The sequence below is a fragment of the Lycorma delicatula genome, chromosome 12 (assembly GCF_047948215.1).
Source record: "Lycorma delicatula isolate Av1 chromosome 12, ASM4794821v1, whole genome shotgun sequence".
In the NCBI taxonomy this organism is placed as follows: domain Eukaryota; kingdom Metazoa; phylum Arthropoda; class Insecta; order Hemiptera; family Fulgoridae; genus Lycorma; species Lycorma delicatula.
The window spans coordinates 52,962,444-52,987,463 of NC_134466.1; the positions used below are offsets into that span (position 1 = coordinate 52,962,444).

Sequence of the window (25,020 nt, forward strand, 5' to 3'; positions counted from 1 at the left end):
TTTATACTTTATTTTTAATCTAGTTTTAGTTTATGTTCTTTTTTGTTGTTTTTAGTGTTTTCTTTTAAATTATTATGAACCGAAGATGATAACACGAAAGCGTTTTTCGCCCACCAAAAAAAAAAAAATAATAATTTTGACTAGTTTCGGCGTGTGTAAGAAGAATATGTATGTATCTCGTACTCAAAAACGAATAGTCATAGGATGTTAAAATTTTGGATTTAGGACTGCTGTAACATCTAGTTATGCACCTCCCTTTTTTATTGTAATCGACTGTTCAAAACTGTCCAAAAAGCCCAAAATCCAAAACCAAATTGGATTTTTTTACTTTTTCGTAACTTCAATAATAAGCTCTCATTGAGAGCTTTTCAATGATATATTATGTGGTAGTTATTTTCATTGGTTCCAGAGTTATAGCGAAATAAAATTTTAATTAATGAAATATTTGGATCTTACAAGGAAAAGACACATCGATTTGAATCAGACTTCATCTCCTTTGTTTTAACTTTTTTTTTTAATTTAAATATATTGATTTATTAATAATTAATACTTTCTGATTGTAAAATTTTTACGATAAATAATTCAATAATAATAAAAAAAGAAAAATCTCAGAAGTTATCAATGAAATAAAATTTTATATACTTTTTAAAAAGTTTATATGTAATTTAATAGGCGTACAAGGAAGTCATGTGGGCCCACATTAGATTTTTTCTCTTAATGTTTTTCCACATTTTTTTTTTTTTTCATTATTTCTGATTGTTTTTCTTTTCTTTTTTGTGTTTATTTTATTCATACTTTTCATCATTTGTCTCTATTTTTAATATCTTTTACAGTTATTCGTTTTTCTTCTAAATATTTAAACTCAGTGATTCTGAACGTTTTTAGTTCCACAACCCCAAAAAAGTAAAAAAAAAAAATATAATGAATATTTCGCGATCCTTCAACGACCCAATAAAACCTAGTTAAAAATATTTAGCTCCGTTAATAGAGATGTGTATAAATATGCATGTATGAAGTGTAAAAAGATGAGCAATATACAGGTTTCAACTTGAAGTATACGTGTTTCTTGTAATTTGTTCTGGTTGCATAATATTCGTTGTGAGAGCGTCATGTTCGAACATGCATATGATACATTTGAATGCGTCGTGCTGTCAGCAGTATAAAGAGGCGTAAGAGATTTCAGAATGTCAGTATAGTTTTGAATGTGAAGCGAGTGTATTTGGTGTCTTTATTTAAGTTTTTAAAAACGTAGTTTCGTTGAAAATGATAATAATTGAGGTTTCGGTTTTTTAGTGAGCGGTCAAACGGTGTAACTGTTTTTTTTTTTGTTTTTTTTTTTAAAGAAATTTTTACACAAAATGAATAAATCTGTTAAAAAAAGAAGTGAATCATCAATATCCAATGAATCGATTGGTAAAAAGGCAAGATTGTAAATTGACATCCAAACCCCGTAGGGGGAAGACACCCACCCACCTTATGACGTTACCGGTCGACACACCACCTCCTCCGTTCCGAGCCCTGAGGGGCTTGGAACTGATCTTACAGTCTCATCAGCCACGCCTCGGTCGGGATGCCACCGATGTAAATGCCTCGGCAGAAATTTGCATCAGTAAAATACAAATCAAATTTCGCCTTCACATAGGCCTCAAACGGTTATCTTCACATCCAACCTAACATGATTTCCTCAAACTAACTGACCGAAACCGCGGAACGCGAACCCCGCGCCTATTCCAGATTTGACCAGCACAGTTCGTGACTATGAATGCCTCAAAAAACGAACGAGTTTAAAGTTAAATCAGTGCTACACTCATACCAATCAAAATTATGTTTTACGCAACATAGAAATTCAGACCTGCACCCAAATAAGTCGACCAATTTTGGTCACGTAATAAGAAGAACGTCCGCGCTCCTGCACGGACGCTCCAAAGAAGGACCGGAACGTCCGCGTTCCGGTCCGCACAGGAGTCGAGAACAAAACCCGCACCCCCACCCGGTCCCATTATGGACTCTAGCACGGCATTTCCAAGTCACAACCAGGACCGCTGTAAATTGACAGTTATTTAAATTAGAGTTTTACCACATCGGTGGAAAGTCACAGTGAGATGTTTGCTTTCAAGTCCTCTATTTGTAAATCAAGCCATACTGATAAAAGTACACTTGAAGCATCTTATCTCGTAGCTAACATGAATATACTTAAGATGTCCAATCTCCACACAATCGCAGAACCTTATATTGCCTGCTGCAATTGATATGGTCAGTGTTTTAATGGGCGTGGAAGAAATAAAAAAAAAAGAATGAAAACAATTCCGCTTTCTAACGACACAGTATCAAGGCGAATCGATGACATGACTGCCAATGTTCGCGATCAGATAATCATCAACTGAGTTCAAATGAATTTTTTACTATTCAACTTGGTGAATTAGCAGATGTGGCAAGCATTTCTCAGTTCTTATATTTTGTGAGTTATGACTGCGATAAGGACTGTACAATCAACCTTCCGGGTTGGTCTAGTGGTGAACGCCCAAAATCAGCTGGATTTTTTCCCAAATCAGCTGATTTGGAAGTCGAGAGTTTCAGCGTTCAAGTCCTAGTAAAATCAGTTATTTTTACACGGATTTGAATGCTAGGTCGTGGATACCGGTGTTCTTTGGTGGTTGGATTTCAATTAACCACACATCTCAGGAACGGTCGACCTGAGACTGTACAAGACTACACTTCATTTACACTCATACATATCATCCTCTGAAGTATTATCTGAACGGTAATCACCAGAGGCTAAACAGGAAAAAAAAGGGGCAGTACAATCAAAAAGAATATTGTTTTGCAAATCAATTCCTGGTCGTGCAATAGACAGTGTCTTTTTTATGGTTTTTATGAGGCTACTACAAACTATAACATAGATTGGACAAAATATATTGCAGTATGTAGTGATGGTGAAAATGTGATAACATGGAAAAACCGTGAATTTTTGAAAAAATTAAAAAGTCGTCTTTTACCAAGGGCAGAATGAAATGAACGCACTGCAAAAAAATATGCCGGGAATATCCGAACAAAAAAAAAAAAAAAGTAAAAATTAAGAATATTTAAAGTAAACCCTCAAACAAATTGTGTAGCTGAAAAAATTGTTAATTTTGTAAAAGTCAACCGTTAAAGAATAGGTTATTTGCTAAACTATGCCATGAAGGGGGCGAAAAGAAAAATTTTCTTCTTTTCCATACATAAATCAGATGGTTATCGCGGAGGAGTTTCTGTGAGTAACTGGACATTAGTTTTCAAAATAAAGTTCCTTAATAATGATTCTTTGTTCAACGCTGACTGAATCTTTCCATATTAAACCTCCATGTTCCTACTTTTCAAGTCTGAAAAGAACAGAAAAAACTTAATGTAAAAATTTATTAATTTTTAAAATCACTTAGGAACTTTTGGAACACTCTGTTTTATTATTTCCAGTAAAACAAAAAAAAAATAATTTAATTATTTATTGATTATTTTTTTTTATGAGAGAAATAGTTTGCAATTTTAAAGGAACCGATTATCTTAAATCTGTAAGTTATAAGAAGTTAATAAAAAGATTTAATATGATAATGATTTATGAAAATAATTTTTTTTTAAATTTTAATTTACTAGCCGGGAAGAACAAGAAAAATTCCCCTGTCTAGCCAGGTCCATGAACCGTTCTTTACCCGCCTGGACCCCTGCTATATTCGTTATCTTCATGGATATGAGAATAATACTGATAAATAACAATTAAAGTATTCAGACTTTATTTTTTTTTGTCTTCGATCATTTGACTGGTTTGATGCAGCTCTCCAAGATTCTCTATCTAGTGCCAGTCGTTTCATTTCGTTATACCCCCTACATCAGTATAAGTAGGCCTATAAGTATGTCTCTTCTTTTAGCTATGTTTTTCCAAATACTTCCTTCATCAATTTCTCGTAACACCTCTTCATTTGTCACTTTATCCACCCATCTGATTTTTAACATTACTCTATAGCACCACATTTTAAAAGCTTCTAATCTTTTCTTCTCAGTTACTCCGATCATCCAAGTTTTACTTCTATATAAAGCTACGCTCCAAATATATATTTTCAAAAATGTTTTCTTGATGTTTAAATTAATTTTTTATGTAAGCAAATTATATTTCTGACTGCAAGCTCGTTTTGCTTCTGCTTTATATCGCTCCTACTTCGTCCATCTTTAGTAATTCTACTTCCCAAAAAACAAAATTCTTCTACCTCCATAGTTTTTTCTGGTCCTATTTTTATATTCAATGGCCCGTCTACTTTATTTCTACTAAGTTTCATTACTTTCGTTTTGTTCTTGTTTATTTTCATCCAGTAATTCTTTCGTAGGATCTCATCCATGCCATTCATTGTTGCTCCTAAATTGTTTTTACTCTTGGCTAGAATTACTACATCATCAGCAAATGGTAGCATCTTTATCTTTTAATCTTGCGCTGTTACTCCGGATCTAAATTGTTCTTTAACATCATTAACCGCTAGTTCTATGTAAAGATTAACAATTAACGGGAATAGGGAACTCCCGAATTGTCTGACTCCCTTTTTTATTACTGCTTCTCTCTTATGCTCTTCGATTATTATTGTTGCAGTTCCTGTAAATTTAAGCAATTGTTCTTTTATCTCTATACTTTAACCCTAAAAAAATAAACTAAACTACGAAAGACAAAATGGTAATAATTATAACGACTAAAGTACATAAACTTTTGACGATGAAAGATTCACAACTTTATCCCCAAGGAGGCTGCGGCCTCGATCTATGACTTAAAATAGCACAAATGTATTAACACATTAATGTGGAATACATTAATGTATTCCTAATATAACACAAATGTATTCTGAAAATTTGAAATCAATCGGTCTGTTGGTTCTCGTGTAATGCTTTGCAAACGAACAGACAGAGCCCGCCATAAACTTTCGCATTTATTATTTTTTTTAATAAAATATATAACACTTATTGTTACAATTACATTAAACAAATTAGTTTAAATTATAGTTTTTTTTTTTAATTGAGATTAATTAATTTTATAATGATCACAAAGCGAAAGTTCTTGATTTTTCTTTTTCTTTTTGATTCTTTACCCATATACTTTATAACGTAAACTGTATTTTGTTATTAAATCAACCTGTAGTTTTTCGAAATAATAACAAATCTTACTTTCGATTAATCGATCAATTTTAAAATAAAGTAAAAAAAAAAAAAATTAATGTACTTATATTATGATGTTTTTTATACCACTTACTTTCTTTATCGTGATTTAAATAATTATATATTTGATCAATATCTTTCACTGCTCTTTCGATTTGGTTTTTTAAAATAATAATAATAATTACTATAGTAAATAAAAAAAGAAACTATTTTTTAACTTTGGAAAGTTATTAAATTTAAAAAAGGAAATTTATTTACCTGTCCTTTTCGATTAGTTTTCATTAATAAAGCACAGCTATATTAAATTCAAATTTTTAAATCCTAAAACTTCGTGACATTCCAATTTTTTTCATTTTTAGAATACCAGCTCTGTCAGAAAATAATCGAACGTATTTTTTTTTAATCTTTTTTATTAATTTTACAGATTATTTGTTCTTGTCTCCTTCAAAGTACTCCCCTCCACTATTCACACACTTCTCCAGCCGTGCTGGAGAAGTGTGTGAAGTTAGGACTTCGCGAAACAGTCCTGGATAGCTTCATCTAAAATAGCCTTTAAGATCCGTCACGAATTTGCTTTAATGTCATCAATAGTCTCAAAGTAGCATCCTGTTATCGCTGATTTTAATTTTGGAAATAAACAATCCCAAGGAGCATATCGATCCTTCCTCCTATCGATCAAAAAATTCTCGAATTAAAACTTTTTTATGTTTATCAGGTTTTTGTGTTTCTTGAATCGAAATATATTAAAATCTGTGGTTAAAAAATTCCTTTCGGCACGCCGGAAGGCGGAAGAAGATTTCACCGGAGCAAAATAGTGATAGGCGAACTCGGATTGTACGAGTTCGTATCAAACATTACTTTCCACGTTTTACAGACACTACGTTTTCTTATTAGAATACAATATATAGGTAAATTTATCAAGACTTCCTTATGATTTTTCCCGAACTGCTTGACAACACACGTATTTGAGGATTAGTGGGAGATTCTAGGTTTGTCTCTTTGTATTGATAAAAAAAGATAATGTTTTCAGAAAGTTTTATATAAAAACATGTATAAATATAACAACAATGATGTTGAGAAGATGATTTGAAAGTACAGTAAGCCTACATTACCCAAATTAAGTATTACAACTTACGTTAGATACCCTACCTTTTTTGAATATACCGAACTTTTCATCTTAAGTCTAGGCATATTTACACACTTTCATATTAAGCAAGGATAACACACAGAAAAATCACATTTCTTGGCAATAAAATATTGTCACTTACAAAAATTAAAATATACACAGTACTAAGTCACGGTAGTTTAAATGCGTTCAACCCACCGGGTTGGTCTAGTGGTGAACGCGTCTTCCCATATCAGATGATTTGGAAGTCGAGAGTTCCAGCGTTCAAGTCCTAGAAAAGTCAGTTATTTTTACACAGATCTGAGTACTATATCATGGATACCAGTGTTCTTTGGTGGTTGGCTTTCAATTAACCGCACATCTCAGGAGTGGTCGAACTGAGACTGTACAAGACTACACTTCATTTACACTCATACATATCATCCTTATTCATCCCCTGAAGTATTATCTGAACGGTAATTACCGAAGACTAAACAGAAAAAAAAAGAAAGTTTAAATGCGTTCACTCAATACGACAGTGGTTTCATATATAAACAAATTTCACATGTTTAGCGTATGGGAAGACATCTTATAATTAAACAGTATTTTGGTCATCCCTTGCCGTAAGGGTTAGTCATGTCAAAAATTGTTTCAAAAAAAGTTTTAGGTAATTTTTAGAGGACTAATGACCACTTTAAACTGATTCGATCCTGTGCCTATTAAGGGAGCTATGATATTTAACCCTTGAAACCCCACTTTTTCAACCCCTTGGCCCTTATCCAAAGAATAGTAGGAACTTTAAACGAATTCGATATTTTACTTAATAAGAAAATTATAGCGATATTTTGTTTTTTCTTAAAAGCTCCCCATTTCCACCCCGATGGTCCGATTTTGCCCATTAACACACTCGACCGAGATTTTTGGTCGTTATATTTTATGTACCAATTTGAAAGTGATTAGCATAAATTACGGCAGTTATCGTGTCCACAAGAAAGTGAAATATATATATATTGTTACCACATATATGCCTAATTTAATATCGGCGGGCGAGCACTGTAGCAACGACTTGAGCTGACGCACAGTATACAGACGCGCTGATACAAGCATCTGATACCACCGAGCAGTTCTCCCACCATAGCGGCGCTGCAGCCCCACCACTCTCACACCCCAATAAAAGAGCGAGCACGAGAGTGAATTTGCAATCCACCACCTGGAGAAGACCAAGAAGAAAAAGAAGATGGAAGAAGACAGAAGAAGTTCCCTGGCCGGCCCGCCGAGGGAGCCGCTGGACGCGTACGCTACCTTCCCGCTCCAGCTCCAACCCGCTGGGCTTCAATCGCCCTGGCTGACGGACTCAACAACAGGAGCCGGCCCAGCGTGGGATCGCTCGGGGAGAACCGCCTCGGCCGCGCCGGCGAAGGACAACCAATGCCGGCCCGGCACTGCGGGGTTCTGGGGGCTACCACTGTTACGATGTAGTGGGGACCCAACTGCCACTGAGGAATAGGCCGGTCGGACTTCAATGGACGAGCCGCAACTTCCTGACTTCGCTGGAGTCCATCTTCAGGACCCAACAGCTCTTCTCAGAGCTAACGCAGAAAACTGCCCTTTACAGGGCCACCACAAGGTTATGAAATATGAACCGTCGAACCATTCGACAACAGCCCTTCTCAGAACTACTATAAAGTTAGCAATTACAACGAGCTGTCGAAACTCATTGTAATGTAAAAAGGGCAAAAACGGCCCTTTTCAGGGCCACCATAAGATTAGTAAGTGCCAGGTGCCGTCGAAGCCATTCGACGGCAATATAAACTTTTGGATTGACGGTAGTTATGGGGTCTGGGGGATGTGAAACGTGAAGATATGTCGAAATTTTCCGGAAGGCGAATCATGGTACCCCATTACAATAGGTTTCTTATTCATTACAACAGCTATTTCATTACAACAGCTTTCTTATGATATCTACCTAATATGTTAAGATTAAAATAAAAGAGTTACCAGGAATTTGAAAAAATAAAGGACTTTTAAAAAAAGAAGATTAGGTTTTTACGGATACGTAAAATGAACGGTAGGACAACAGGTAAACAAAAAAATTCTTTCATAATTTTTCCAAATTAAACTGCTTTCAAGAAATTAGAAAAGATCTAAAGAAATTAAATAAGAAAAAATTTTGGATTGAAATTCTTTCAAATATAAAATAAAATATTTCATTTAGAAGAAATTAAGATGAAAAAGGGAAAAAAATTCCAAAAAGTAATAGAGACGAAATTAGTTAAAGAATGAGAGAATAATGATAGAAAATAAAATGAAATGTAAAGTTGTTTTTTTTTAATGCAATTCATCGGTTTCAAAAAAAAAACTAATTCAAAGATTCAGTTTAGAAAAATATTTATTGTAATCAAAAAATTGATACTACTATCGTTCTTTACGTTTCAATGATTAAATACTCAAGCTGAAGTCAGTAATAAACTTTGTAAATGGTGACCAACTGGTACCAGTTTATTTAACAACTGAATGACTCTTACAAGACGCGATTACATAACTGATTCTTCACTCTCGCTACCGTTCTTACTTTTATAGCTATTGTTACAGGTATCACACCGCCATAATGATTTAATATTATATCTGAAACGTTAGTAATCTAAATTACGTTGCAACCTCGTAATGTTGCTATGTGTATACTAGCATCCCCTGTCGCGACTTTAACCGCTCTACATGGTTATTTGCGTTACCCGTCGTGAACAGGAGATATATAACCCGTCATGGTACGCTTCACTCGCCCTTCCCGTCTAACCAGAGGACTTTGCTCTTTTGACCTCGCTGTGTTCATTAAACTCATGCCTATGAGAATAATAATAATAATAAATTAAAATTAAAGCCTTTTTAATTTATAATAAATATCAGTAGATTGTAATTTCTTCAGAGCAACAGGTTGGTCAGTACAAGACTGAAAACTTTGATGAGTGATCAAGTGTAAGGTTTCAAAACGTATCTCAAAAATAATAGTTATAATTTGTTACCCATGTAAAGTACGAGTAAAAATGTATTTTTCCCGGTTCTTAGCGTTACCCGACAAACACCATTAGGAGGTTTGTATCTCTTCCTTGTACGAAGTAAAAGAAAAGTGATCGCGAAAACTTTCGGTTTTCAGATTTCAACAGAAATATCCATTATGAACATCCGTGAATCCATTTTCAGTAATTTCGGCGTGACGTCTGTATGTACGTGTGCATCTCGCATAACTCAAAAACGATTAGCTGTAGAATTTTGAAATTTTGAATTTAGGATTGTTGTAACATCTAGTTGTACACCTCCCTTTTTGATTTCAATCGACTGGACCAAAAGTGTTCAAAAAACCCCAAAATTCAAAAAAATTTGGATGTCTGAATTTTTCTTAACTGCAGTAATCAGTTCTCATTGAGAGCTTTTCAACGATATATCCATAATAAGTGGTGCTTATTTTTATTGGTTCCAGAGTTGTAGCTAAATAAAAATTTAATTAATGAAATATTTGGATCTTATAAGGGAAAGGCACATCGGTTCGAATCCTTCATTTTCCTTTTTAACTTTTTTTTAAATTTAAATAGGGTGTCCCATATAAAACGCAACCCATCAATCACTCATCCATGAAATGTCAAAAGTCAAGCTTACTCCCCTACTCGTTATTGAAATGGACTCGTCCAACATCTGAACATCGCGGCGACGCAGTAGAACCCTACCGATAGTAACAAAAATGCAATCATAACGTTCAGTGTATTGCTAGAGACAAGATGGTGTTTTCGCTAGATGAACGTGTTTTCATTGTCGAGTCGTTCTTCAGTACGAAATCAGTGGTTGCAGTGCAAGATTTGTTTCGCCATACGTACCCGGATAAACCAGCTCCTAACAAAACATCAGTATTAAGGTTAGTCGCAAAATTTAGAGAGACTGGTTCTGTTAATAAACAAGGAACACAAAAGATCTGCATCAGTGTTGAATACAGATACAGTCACTGAATCAAAGACCGATTACTCGCCTCGCCAAATAAATCGATCAGACGTTCGTCTGCTGAAATTAATTTGTCTAAATCAACTGTTCATCGGGCGACCAAACAATTACAATTACAACCTTATCGCATTCAAACGGTTCATCGACTTCTTGAGCCCGACAAAGAAAAACGGCTACAATATTGTTAACGGTTCCGTCGATTTCTGCGCGAGGGAATTAATGTTATGGATTCGTTATTTTTCACAGATGAAGCACGGTTTCATTCGGATGGATACGTAAACAGCCAAAACAGTAGAATTAGGAGTGCTGAAAATCCCCACGTTTAATCCGTCCTATTTTTGTCGAGTACACCATTAATGCAGAACGATATCAGGATATTTTATTTCAGTTCATTGCACTCTTGGAAGAGGAAGACAGACACTGCTGGCTACAACATGACGGTACGACATCGCACTACGCAGGTTCAACTTCTCATTTCGTTGAGGAATTCTTTGGTAATCGTGTTACCGGTCGAGGCTTGTGGCCACCAAGATCTCCAGATTTGACTGCGGCGGAGTTTTTTCTACGGGGTTACCTCAAAGAAAAAGCCTACAGCGACAAACCACGAACACTTGAACGATTGAAAGTCAATATTGAACAAGCTGTATTAAATATCCAGCCACAAACTTTGAAAAAAGTTGCAAGAAACGCTGTAAAAAGAATTGAACCTTGTATTCAAGAAGATGGCGGCCAGTTCCAACATTTACTTTAAATGTAAGGTAATGGATGGTAATAATAAAAATTACATTTACATTTACACATGCCTTTTTATTATTTCAATACCTACCAATATAAGGTTGGGTTGCGTTTTATATGGGACACCCTATATTGATTTATTAATAATTATTAACCACTGATTGTAAAAAAAATTACAATAAATAATAATTCAATAATATCAATAAAACAAAAAAAAGATCCCAAATTATTAGTGAAATAATTTTTTTTTTACTTTTAAAAATGTGTATATGAAATTAAATAGGAGTGCAAGGAAGTCATAAGGTGTCCATATCAGATTTGGTGAAACATCTGATTATTTAATATTAATTGAAAATTATAATTTAGTAAAGTTCTATTGCAGTACTCGTTCGATGCACTTCATCGCCCTATTTAATCCATCATTGCCGGCCTCCGTAGCCTCCGAGTGGTAGCGTCTCGGCCTTTCATCTGGAGGTCCCGGGTTCGAATCCCGGTCAGGCATGGTGGCATTTTCATTTTGTAAAAATCCTCTAAAGCAATACCTAACGGTGGCCCCGGAGATTAAAAAAATTATTAACATGTACGCAATAAAATTATGTTAAAAGTTAATTTACACTTAATGTATACTAATTGTAATAACGTTAATTGTATAAATAAAGTTCATATTTTTTTTAAAAACAGGCCTCGTCGAGTTTGAAACTTAACTTATGCGTGAATAAGTAACAATCGGAATTGTATATGTAATTTAATAGGCGAAAAAGGAAGTCATGTGGTGTCCACATCAGATTTTTTTTTAATGACTTTTTTTTAATGTTTTTTAGTCTAGTAACCGGAGGTACGTGCAGCCAATACATGCAATGCACATACAGTACCAGTGGCTGTGTTGGTTAAGCCACCAGAGTACCACCTTAAGTACACCCTTTAAAAAATCGGAATAAAAAAAAACCGATAATGGATTTTATATATTTATCTAAACAGTATTTCCAAGCCCCAATCTACTTAATAATTCGCCATTATACCCGGAAATTGGGAAAATTTGCAATCATTGTTAAAATTTTTTTTACCTCTCCTCACCACCTTTCAAGGTCGAATTTCGAAAAATATGAAAATTTGAAAAATCCCATTTTAGCCCCTAAAATTCGGAATTTCATTGAATCTAGAAATTAATTTTCAGATATTCACTTGAAGATTACGAATACCGAAAATGAAGTTGATATCTTCATTTGTTACGGAGAAATTAAAAAAATCTGATGTGGACACCACATGACTTCCTTGTACGCCTATTAAATTACATATACAGATTCATTTTTAAATTAAAAGTACATAAAATATTATTTCATTAATAGCTTCTGATACTTTTTCATATTTTTTTTTATTATTATAGAATTATTTTTTATAGTATTTTTTTTATTATAATCATATGTTAATAATTATTAATAAACTAATATATTTAAATAAAATTAAAAATTAAAAAAAGGAGATGAAGTCGGATTTGAACTGATGTGCCTTCGCCTTGTAAAATGCAAATATTTCATTAATTAAAATGTTATTTGGCTATAACTCAGGAACCAATAAAAATAAGTACTACTTATCGTTGAAAAGTTCTCAATGAGGGCTTATTACAGAAGTTAAGAAAAAGTCTAAAATTCAATTTCATTTGATTTCGGACTTTTTTTAACACTTTTGGTTCAGTCGATTGCAATCGAAAGGGGAGGTACACAACTAGATGTTACAATAGTTCTAAATCAAAAATTTTAAAATCCTATGGCTAATCGTTTTTGAGTTATGCGAGATACATACGTACGTACAGACGTCGCGTTTATCTTCAGTAATTTTTTTTGGGCATGAATCAATTTATCTTCAGTAATTTTTGTTGGTTATTGATAAATCAGTCAGGACAAGTTGCTTTTATAAATACAAAATAAATATGCGGTTATACGTGTATGCGCCAGCGTGCCCTAAACCTCATATAACGAGTAGAATATGGAAAAAATAAAACTAGTGTTACGTAAAGTACTGGGAAAAATGTTTCTTCGTATTTTAATATAAAGGTTAAACAAGGTTTTTTTTTTAATATTTCAAATTAACGTTATTTTTTGGAGTTGGGAGCTTTGGAGTACAAAAAAGGTTTTGGGGATTATTTACAATTTTATTTAATCTATTTTTTTTTTTGTAAAAAAAAATTTCTTTATTATCTCTTTAAGGCAAAAAAGGCCAATTTTTAAATTTTATTTTTGATTATGTAATTCCCTTTATATCTATAACAGATATAGCAGGATATATCGTTACAGCAGGGAAAGTAAAAGTTATAAATAGTTTTTACCTCTATTTTTGTTATGTTCTTATGTACATAGGTATAAATCAAGGTATATTTAAATCTTAAAAAATTCTTTTAATAATGTAAAATATAATTTTTTTTTGTCTTCAGTAATTTGACTGGTTTGATGCAGCTCTCCAGTCGTACGATCCAGCTCTAGTACTAGTCGTTTCATTTCGGTATACCCCCTACATCCTACATCCCTAACAATTTGTTTTACATATTCCAAACGTTGCCTGCCTGCACAATTTTTCCGTTTTACCTGTCCCTCCAATATTAAAGCGACTATTCCAGAATGGCTTAATATGTGTCCTATAAGTGTGTTTCTTCTTTTAACTATATTTTTCCAAATGTTTCTTTCTTCATCGATTTTTCGTAACACTTCTACATTTGTCACTTTATCCACCCATCGGATTTTTAGCATTCTCCTATAGCACCGCATTTCAAACGCTTCTAATCTTTTCTTCTCAGGTATTCCGATCGTCCAAGTTTCACTTCCATATAAAATGACACTCCAAACATATACTTTCAGAAATATTTTCCTGATATTTAAATTAATTTTTGATGTAAACAAATTATATTTCTTACTGAAGGCTCGTTTAGCTTGTGCTATTCGGAATTTTATATCTCTGTATTTGAACCCTAATATTTTTAAAATGCTGAACATTTTATTCCAGTCTACGTTATCGAATGCCTTTTCTAGGTCTATAAACGCCAAGTATGTTAGTTTGTTTTTCTTTACTTATGAAAAGAAAATTAATAAATGGTTCTTAGAAAATTGACTGCAAGAATCAGCTAATAGCATCCACTCTGTATACAGGCAATAAAAACTAAATTTTTTAGTTTTTGTATTTTGTATTTAACCGGTTATATACGTTAACACTGTATTTGTATCTGTATCTACTAGAATTCTGTGACCATTAAGTAATGAGTAATATATAATGTAGCTTCTCAATATGTATTATTTGTAATATTTTCCTGACGTTTAAATTAATTTTTGATGTCAACAAATTATAAAATATAATAAAAATATTCAAAATTAAAAAAAAGGTTTTATTTTTTTTTTAAATTAAAATATTAAAAAATAAAAGGTATTTACCATTTTAAAAATAATCAAATAGCTGTGATCTAATGCTAATGAGACGTTATTAATTTTTTTAAATAAAAATTTAATTTTTTTTTCGATTTGGTCACTTATTTTGTTGTTTTCCCTTCTCTAATATTTCTTAATTTCGCTGAATTGTTTATTTTCTTTCTTCTGACAATTAGATCTTAATTCATAATTTCTTGATTTCTCCTTGAAAACTTCTCAATTTTTGGATTTTTTTTAAATTTTCGTATCCTAGATTTAAGTCTTTTCTAAACTTCTTAGAACTAATTACTATTTTATTATATATTATTTTACTAAAATTAAGTTTGATGAATTAGTAAGCTTACGTTTTGAAAATGGTTTGTGGTAAATTAACTTAAGAACATTTCATTTTTTTAGGAAGTATATTAATATATAAACTTAAGAGTTGTAAACGGTAAGATATAAGTCATAAATTACTCCAAAGATAACACAACCATTCCATACTTAAAAATGGAAGTGAGGAGTGAAGTAGTTTCTCATTGATTTTTCATTTAGGCAAATATTCGGTTGCATATCCATTTATGCCATGTCTTTCGAAATTCAGCTGATATTCAACCTAAAATTAATACCTTGATTGTTTTTATTAAAGAGATTGGTTATATAATAAACATCATTACTCTTAAAGAAAACAATTATAACTTTCGTCATGTAACTCATGTGTTTTATACACATCACAACCGTAAAAAACAGCGGGTTAATATATTATAAAGATATTTATAATAAATATAACAATTAACTTGTTAAAATAAAATAATATAATCATTTCATATACGCATTTCACTTTTATTTCATTTATTTATTTCCTTTCGGGATAAATTCGACGCTTACAGTGATGTTAATTCAGCGAAAGATTGGAAAATAGAAGATTTAAGACATTCCTGAGATAAAGAAAGTTTTCAATATTAACTTTCCAAATATTATGTTTTAATTAAAATCGGTTCAGCGGTTATTAAGTTATATATTAATAAACAACAGATAGAAAAGAAAGAGATACTTCACTTTTATTACTGTATACATCGATCTTAGTATTAATTTCATTTTTTTATTAATTTTGTAGACGACTGTCAAATAAAAAATAATTACAAATGCGATACAAGTCTAATGAAACGGGTAGAAAATATTTAAGTACGGGACTGAAAGTGACAGTACCAGCAAAACGAGAGCTGAGAGGTCAAGGTCGTATATACAGTAGGCCACAGAAGCTGTCTTATTTCGTCTTAAATGCTAGTTAGTTGTTAACACTGTATACTAGTACTTTCACTTACAAACAAAACAAGACGACCTGTCGCTCTTTCCTTGGTTTCTATAATTCATTTTGTACTGTATTATTTCTCTCTCTTTCTTTTTCTTTCACTTATTCTTCCTCTTTTATTATTCCTATCTTTTTATCGCTTTACATCATCATTATTTTATCCTATCACTCCCGCATAACAAAGTACTTTATTTTTTACCATTACTCAGTACATTTTTTACAACTTTTAAAGAATCAGATATTTCAAACCGGAATTTTTTAAAGGTAGATAATGAAAAAAACTAAATTGATTGACAAAATTTGATGGCTTATAAATAGGTAGCTGTTTGTTTGCCACTTTTTCTATCATCTTAGTTAATTATAGCACACTCTCGATTATTAGGTAGAAGATTAATCGTGTTGGCTTACCATTAAGGATTAAAAATAATATTTTTTATATTAATTACATTTTTTATTATTTCTCCTGAATAAAAAGAGGATTTTATTTCTGGTTACAAATAAAGATCCGTTAAAATAAACTGGAAAAAAATTATACTTTAAAAACTGTTCACAAAAAAATATTTTGGAACACTAAAAATAAAATTAACCCTCGTGTATATCTACGTTTTACTTTCCTGGATCGTAGCTCTAGAGCTATTCTGCAAAAAGGAAAATTTGATAATAGTTAGAAACTGAAGTATGGGTTTTTTGCATTTCTCGACGTTTCATGACACAGGGAAAAATGTTGAGAATAACATTCGTACGTATGTGTGTTAGCGAGTTTGAAGTTTAATAACTCTTGATTGGATAAATCGATTTTGATGAAATTTGCCACAGAGACTCGTGTAAATGGGGCAGCTTGTTGGTTAAAGTTTGGTCTCCCCCAATCGGTATATCACACAGTTTTTCTCCGGGAATGGTGCCTTTCGGGTGAGTTTGGTTAGATTCAAGCCAATGCCCGGATTGCGGGACTGATGGTACAGTGGACCACGTCCTCTACGTCTCTCCTCGATACGAAGTCGAACGTTCACGAAGTGTTAGGGGACTTGATATAATACATTCCTTTCTGGATCTCCGTATTAACTGGATGATCCGCGAGAAGTGGTCTATAGTGGCTGGTTTTCTTCGCGCCTTTGCGGTACGTAGGTCTGCAGATGGAGTTTAATCGAGGTACTAGACCGTGGTAGGATCCCGGGTGGCTAGCGTTCCGGCTTAAGCATTGAATTGGTTGGAGGTAGGCGCATTGGCATAGTGCTACGGTTATACTGGTATTGTTTGTGATTCGATTTAGGGCATCCGTTGGTGGGGGTAGCCGCGCAGACGGGGTATGTTAATCCATGCGACCGGGGGTGTGGCTCTTCCCCCCGCAGGTGGCGGTCCCGATCGTGACTTGATAATGCCACGCGAGACACCATGATAGAACCAGGTGAGGGTCCGGGGTGTGTCCCCGGCTCCTGCGCGGACCGGAATGAGGTTGCATATTCCCTTTGTTAGGCGACTTAAATTGGTCGACTTATTTAGGTGTAGGTCTGAATTTCTATGTTGCGTAAAACATAATTTTGATTGGTATGAGTGTAGCACTGATTTAACTTTAAACTCCTTAGTTTTCTGAGGCATTCACAGTCACGAACGGTGCTGGTCAAATCTGGAATAGACGCGGGGTTCGCTCTTCCGGGATTCGGTCAGTTAGTTTTAGGTAATCATGTTAGGTTGGATGTGAAAATGTCCGTTTGAGGCCTACATGAAGACGAAATTTCATATGTATTTTACTTATGCAAATTTCTGCCGAGGCATTTACATCGGTGACATCCCGACCGAGGCCCGGCTGATGACTGAGATGTAATCAGTTAGAGGGTCTAAAGACGACCTCCGGTAAAGCCCCTCAGGGATTGGAACGGAGGGGGGTGGCGACTGGTAACGCCACAAGGTAAGTGTCTTAAATAAAGTAAACTAAAAGAAATATTAGAAATAGAGCAAATGAGCATTTTACTTATAAATAAAGAACAGAGAAATTGGCTGTAGCATTACTTGGAAGCCGCATACAAAATTACATTTTAAAAAATGAAGAATTTCATGAACATATGTAATGAATAACTGGCAAATTTGTTTTACCAGTAATGAAGCCGAATATATATATAAATATCTTATTATTTAATAAATCAGTATTAGAAAAACTTATTTATTTTTATCAGTAGCAATTTTTTTTTATCTGTGATTCACTAACAATTTTATTTTCTGAATACATTTCCATAATTCGTTTCAGATATAGAAATATACTTGTTATGTTGAATGAATTAAAGGTAAACAATAAAAGTTTAGAACACTCATTCAAACAACTATTTTAATTTTATTTGCATTTTATTTGAAAAGAAAAATAACTTTTAAAACATGTTTCGATAATTCTATGTAAAACTTGACATTTATATTAAATAAATTTAGACTTTTATCTCTTTTCACTTTTTTCTTTCTATATAAAAATAAAATAAAAATGTAGTTTTTATTTTTATTTTTTGTAGATGTAAACTATAGCAACAAATAATAAAACAATAATATATAATCTAGTGAAGAAAGATTTTCATGCTAATCTAATTTCAGCGTCATATATTTAATACGAAAAACAAGACATATAATTTTCAAAGTTTTGATTAATCTCTTTATGATTTAGCTTACCAAAAATATAAGAAAAAACATTAAAAAAATACACAAAAAAATAAAAAAAGATAACCAAAGTATTGCATGACTTTCCTGGCTGTTAACAATAAAAATTAAAACATTTAGAGCCAAAAAAATAATACACCGTTATCAAAGTTGTACCGTAATTATAAAAAGCTGATAAGTGGGTTATTTCTGATGTACGGCTTACACACACACAACTTAATTAAAAAAATATATCATTTTATTTAAATGTAATATTTTTTCGTTTATTTAATTTAGTGATTCTTAATAAAGCTCGCGTACACGCGTCTTTAATTCGCGCGGGTGTGGCGGTACTAGCAGCCATGGTCAGCACTAACTAAAGTAATGTAATTCCACAAGTTACATAAAACAAATTTCGCATGTATGACCGGCAGATTGGTGTAGCCGCGAGGCTGAACGCACCAGGTACCAAGTCAACCCGGCGTTCGAGTTCGAGACCTAGTTACTTTTTTACACTTAAAATATTATTCGTTTATTTAATTCAACCGCTCACTTAAGAAGTCACAACACAACAGATGTACGACAGTATTACCAACCTTTGAAATATTAACTAAAATAAATAATTAATATTTAAAGTGTAAAAAATAGTTTGGTTTGCAATCCTGTGGAATTTTTAATTTCCCGGTCCAAGAGAACACGGTAATAAGGAATTTACAGAAAAAAGGTAAGTTCCAAGATGGCGGACAGCAACACTAGCGTTCCTTATGGTGCAGGAGGTACTATTGACGCAGTTTGCCCACTTACCCACTAGTTTAGAAAATTTTTTGGGTTAGGGTGTGCAATTTTGCAAAAAGCTTTTTTTGCAAATGTTATTTTTTAACTGTTAACAAATATGCCTAAGAAAAATATGACTTTAATTAGGTGAAATCTCGAGATACTAAGGGTGACCTTGCTCTACAGTCTTACCCTCTTCACATTAAAGATGAAAATTAATAGAAACAATACTTCATATATAGAAGACATCGGTCAGAATTGGTCTAGTAGTTCTGGAGAATATAAGGAGATTTAGAGACCACCATTCAACACAAAATACATATTAACATCCGGAAAATTTCCATCCAGTTTTTTATTTTTTGGGTTTCCTAAATGTCAAAACGTCATGATCCGTTAAAACCCGCATGTGTCCAATGGACCGATTACAATACTTTGGCTTCTATAGCTATAGATCTTTTTCTTTCTTTTTCCTGTTTAGCCTCCGGTAACTACCGTTTAGATAATACTTCAGAGGATGAATGAGGATGATATGTATGAATGTGAATGAAGTGTAGTCTTGTACATTCTCAGTTCGACCGTACCTGAGATGTGTGGTTAATTGAAACCCAACCACCAAAGAACAAAGAGCTATAGATCTGCTGCAGTACTAACTAAACGGGAAAGTAAAAAATCAGATAATATATTTTTTACAGGTGGGGAATAAATTACAGGAAATATTTTTCTAAAAATACTCATGTAATGGAAGTTGACTATGTTCAAAGATATTTTAAAGCATTTCTAAAAATACGTTGACAACACAGTTGTAGTACTTTTTTTGTGACAACACAGGTAGATTACGCAGCTAAAGACGAGTTCCGGGAAAATCCTACAATATAGATTGTTTCTTATGCACGGCTTACACACACACACACACACACACACACACACACACACACACACACAAAACTTAATTTAAAATATTTATCATTTTATTTAAATATACTATTTTTTCGTTTATTTAATTCAATGATTCCAACTAAAGCGTGCGCGCTAATTAAACTAAACAAATTTCGCTTGTATGATCGGTAGACTGGTGTAGCCGCGAGAATTAACGCACCAGGTACCGAGTCAAGCGAGCGATCGAGTTCGAGACCGGCTAAAACGAGTTACTTTTTTACACTTTAAATATTATTAATTAATTTAAATCTACCGCTCACCTGTGACGTCACAACATAGCAGACGACTGCAACAAACCAACTGGGTTAGTCTACTGATGAATGCGACTTCGTAAATCAGCTGATATGGAAGTCGAGAGTTCCAGCGTTTAAGTCCTAGTAAAGACAGTTACTTTTATACGGATTTGAATACTAGATCGTGGATACCGGAGTTCTTTGATGGTTGGGTTTCAATTAACCACACATCTCAGGAAAGGAACACTTCATTTGCACTCATATATATATATATATCATCCTAATCCATCCTCTGAAGTAATACTTGAACGGTAATTCCCGGAGGCTAAACAGGAAAAGAAAGAAAGAGACGACTACAACGGCTGTATGTCATTGCAACCAACCTTTGAAATAATAACTAAATTAAATTAAATAAATTAATATTTAAAGTGTAAAAAATAATTTGGTTGGCAACCTTGTAGAATTTCAAATTTCCCGTCCAAGAGGATGAGGTAAAAGGGAATTTCCTACAGGGGAAAAAGGAAATTCCAAGATGGCAGACTTCGACACTAGCGTTCCTTGTGGTGAAAGGGAGTACTATTGACGCAGTGAGCCCACTTAGCCACTAATTTAGAACATTTTTTAGGTTGGGGTTTACAAAAAGCTTTTTTGGCAAATGTTATATTTTAATTGTTAATAAATGTGTCTAAGAAAAATATAACCTTGATTAGGTGAAATCTCGAGATACTGAGGGTGAACTTGCTGCACAGCCTCATGCACTTGAAAATTTAATGACATCAATACCCATATAGAAAAGTAATCGGTCGAAATTGGTCAAATTCAGTCCAGTAGTTCTGAAAATATAAGGTGATTTAGAAGCCAATACCGAACACACATACGAACATCAGGAAACTTTCCATCCAGGTTTTGGATTCTTTAAGTGTCAAAACGTCAAGATCCGGTGAAAACCGCATATGCCCATATTGATCGATTACAATATTTTCCCTTCTAGAGGTATAGCTTTGCTACAGTGCTATCTAGACGGAAAAGTAAAGTGTTTTGTAATTTTTTGTCTGGCCGAGTATTTTTTTCCAAACAGCTCTCGTATGATATTTTATAATGTTTTTTTCCCCGATGAGTTATACTAAGATGCTATATAATCTCTTGCTAAGCGTTGAAGCCACATTTTTTGAAGATAGTTGTATTTCTTTTTTTTTTTTACAAGCAGTCTATCAGTAATGTAAGTTGTCTGTATTATATAGGATAAAAAAATTATTTAATTATAAAAAGTATAAATTATTTTAAAAAAATAATTGAGTATTTTTACTTGGAAAATAAGACATATTTTATTTTATCGATGTACAAAAATAAATAAAAATGTTTATTTAATTTTTTCAACTCGATAATCATTCATCATTTTAATGATTAATTTTATTAATTTACAATAAATTACACATAAAAATAGTATAAATACATGAAAAATAAACAAAAGATTAGTGTGTGTATTTTACAGATTACAATGACCGTGCATTTTTTACTGCAATTATTGTGTTAAGGCTTGTGACGTCCTTGGAAGAGTTAAACAAGAATACTCTTCGGTTTTTAATTAAAAAAATCTTATGAGGACACCAGATGACTTCCTTGTACGCCTATTAAATTAGATATACACAATTATTTAAAATGAAAAGTACATAAAATTTTATTTCGCTGATAACTTTTGATATTTTTTCATTTTTAAATTTTTTTATTGTTATTATTGGATTATTATTTATCGTAAAACTTTTTTATAATCAGAGGTTAATAATTATTAATAAATTAATATATTTAAATTTTTAAAAAAAACAAAGTTAAAAAAAAGAAAAGAAGTAGGATTCAAATCGATGTGTCTTCCTCTTGTAAGATCCAAATATTTCATTAATTAAACTTTTACCGGGCTATAACTCTGGAACTAGGGAAAATAAGTACAATTTATGATATATCGATGAAAAGCTCTCAATGAGGGCTTATTACTGCAGTTAAGAAAAATGTCAGAATCCAATGTGTTTGGATTTTGGGCTTTTTTTTAACATTTTTGGTCCAGTCGATTGCAATCAAAAAGGGGGTTGCAAAATTAGATATTACAAAAGTCCTAAATCCAAAATTTCAACATTCTACGGATAATCATTTTTGAATTATGCAAGATATATACGTACGTACGTACAGACGTCACGCCGAAACTAGTCAAAATGGATTCAGAGATTGTCAAAATGGATATTTCTTTGAGATCTTTTAGAGAAAAGCTTTATTAAAGCAAATTTCTTACCTACAATGCATACGTAAATAATAAAAAAAAAATTTCCAAAAACTTCACCTCCCTGTAAAGATTGGAATAAATGTTTTTTTTTGTTTTTTGCTCTACCTTCCTTCGATTAAAATATTTTTCTTTCTTTACTTTCCCGCTTTATATATTTAGGAGTATTGTAATCGATCCAATTTGGGCACATGCGGTTTTCACCAGATTTTTACGTTTTGACACCTAAGGAACCCAAAACGCACAAAAACCGGATGGAAATATTAACATGTACGCGTGTGTGTTCGGCGTTTCACATCTCCACACTTTATACCTCCAGAACTATTCGACCGATTTTGGCCCGACTTGATCAGATTACTTTTATATATGGAGCATTGATGACATTAAATTTTCAACTTAAAAGGCTCTAGGGAGGAAAGGTCACTCTCAATATCTCGAGATTTCGCCTAATTAAGGTCTTAATTTTCTTAGGCACATTAAACAAAAAAGAATATTTTCAAAAAAAAATTTATTGGAAAATCGCACCACCATCCTAAAAAATGTTCTAAATTAACTTGTGGCTAAGTGGATTTAGTGCGTCATTAGTACCCCCTCTCACCACATGGAGCTCTAGTGTAGCTCTGACGTATAGGTGCTGTAGTCGTCTCTTTTTTCTCTCTTTTTCTGTTTAGCCTTTCCAGTACCACCGTAAGGTATTACTTCAGAGAATGATATGTATGAATGTAAATGAAGTGTAATCTAGTACAGTTTCTGGTCGACCATTCGTGAAATGTGTGGTTAATCGAAACCCAACAACCAAACAACACTAATATCCATGCTCTAGCAGTCGTTTGTAGTTGTTGTACTCGTCTGTTATGTTGTAAATTATCAAGTGAAAGGTAGAATTAAATAAATAAATAATATTTAAAGTATAAAAAAGTATTTAAAGTGGCCGCTAGTACGGCCACACCCGTGCGAATAAAATACGGTATGGCACGCACGCTTTAGTTGGAATCTTCGATTTAAATAAACATTTTAAATTAGATATTTATATTATTATTATTATTATTATTATTATTATTATTATTATTATCTTTTACGGCCAACATGAGACCACTTAAGTCAATTTTAGTTGGATCTTTTCTGAGAAAAGCGTGTTATTTTACTCTTCCGAGCTGCCTAGTATTTCTTCATCCGGTCAGATCTTGCTTTCTTTTCTTCATCCGTAAACACCCTCTTCGTTTTATTTTGTCGTTTGTCTGTCTTTTGTTTTAATCTAATGCTTTTGTATTTTAGCTTTGTAATTTTTCCAGTATTATTCTGTAGGTCGGTCAGAGAAATTCCCAATTCTTTCATATCTTCTCTAATTTCTTTGATCCATCCTACTTCTAGCTTATGGAACCAGAACTTTTCAATTATATTTCTTGACGGTCTTGTTTCCGGTGTCCTTATGAGATGACCAAAGAAAGAGATTCTTTTTTTCCGCATAGTATCAGTAACAGGCTCTATTTCTCGATAAACCACCTCATTTGGCACAATCCACCATCGGCCTTCTTTTTTGTGTTTTTTATTGATACACGTTCTGACAATTCTCCTCTGTATTTTCAGAATTTTATCAATTCGGTTTTTCTAAGTGATTTTGAAAAGGGTCTCGCTTCCATAGGTGACTTCTGGCTGAACTACAGTTTTATAATGTTTAAGTTTTGTTTTAGCAGAAAGGCATTATTTGTTATATGTTGACCAAGTTAATTTTTGGGATTTAATCATTTTATTTGTCCTGTTTTGCCATGTTACTTTTTCATTTAAATTATAAGTTATTATTTCCCCTATATATTTAAATTGTTTTACTATTTTAATTTTCTGATTGTTTACCGTAATGTGCTCTATTACCAGAGGATCTATGGCCATTAGTTCAGTTTTTTCGAAAGAGATATGAAGTGCCTATCTTTTGTGCTAGGTTTTGAAGGCTCATGATTTGTGTTTTGGCTCTTGAATATTATTTGCTAAAAGAGCGAGGTCATCTGCAAATCCTAGGCAATTTAGTGTGATGGAGTTTTATATATATATTTTTTTTTTTTTCCCCCCCGTAGGGGGAGAAAAACTCTCCCAGCCGCCTTCAGGCCCGCACTGACGGCAGTGCGGGGCTCTCACCCGCTAAAAAAACCTCTCCTCTTATCACGCAGGGGCCGGATCTAAGCCATATGGTATGTACAGCCCCTGCATGATCACCTAGGCACTCTACTATCCGAATTGGGATGACCGGAAGGCGTCCCGAGGGGGCGATCGACGAGCGACCGCCACCGCCCACCCCTAGAAGCTGACCCACCCATTGATCACCCGTCATTGAACGCCACGTATCTATCGATCCGCATTTGCTCAGCCTGTCGTCACCTCTCTTCACTGGCCTTCTCTCCTATTATTGATGTGATCATAGTCGAGATACATTCCCATTTGTCACTATTGCTGAAAAAAATACCACATACTCTGCTGTATGCAGTCCGCCGCAATCATGACAGCGA

The 25,020-nt window shown here is 33.2% G+C and overlaps 1 protein-coding gene across 1 annotated transcript in view; it reads left to right on the forward strand.

Moving 5' to 3' along the window:
- The window catches only part of LOC142333106 (pancreatic triacylglycerol lipase-like), a 194,814-nt gene that overhangs the window by 76,809 nt on the left and 92,985 nt on the right, over window positions 1–25,020 (forward strand). The gene's annotated exons all lie outside the window — the stretch shown is intronic.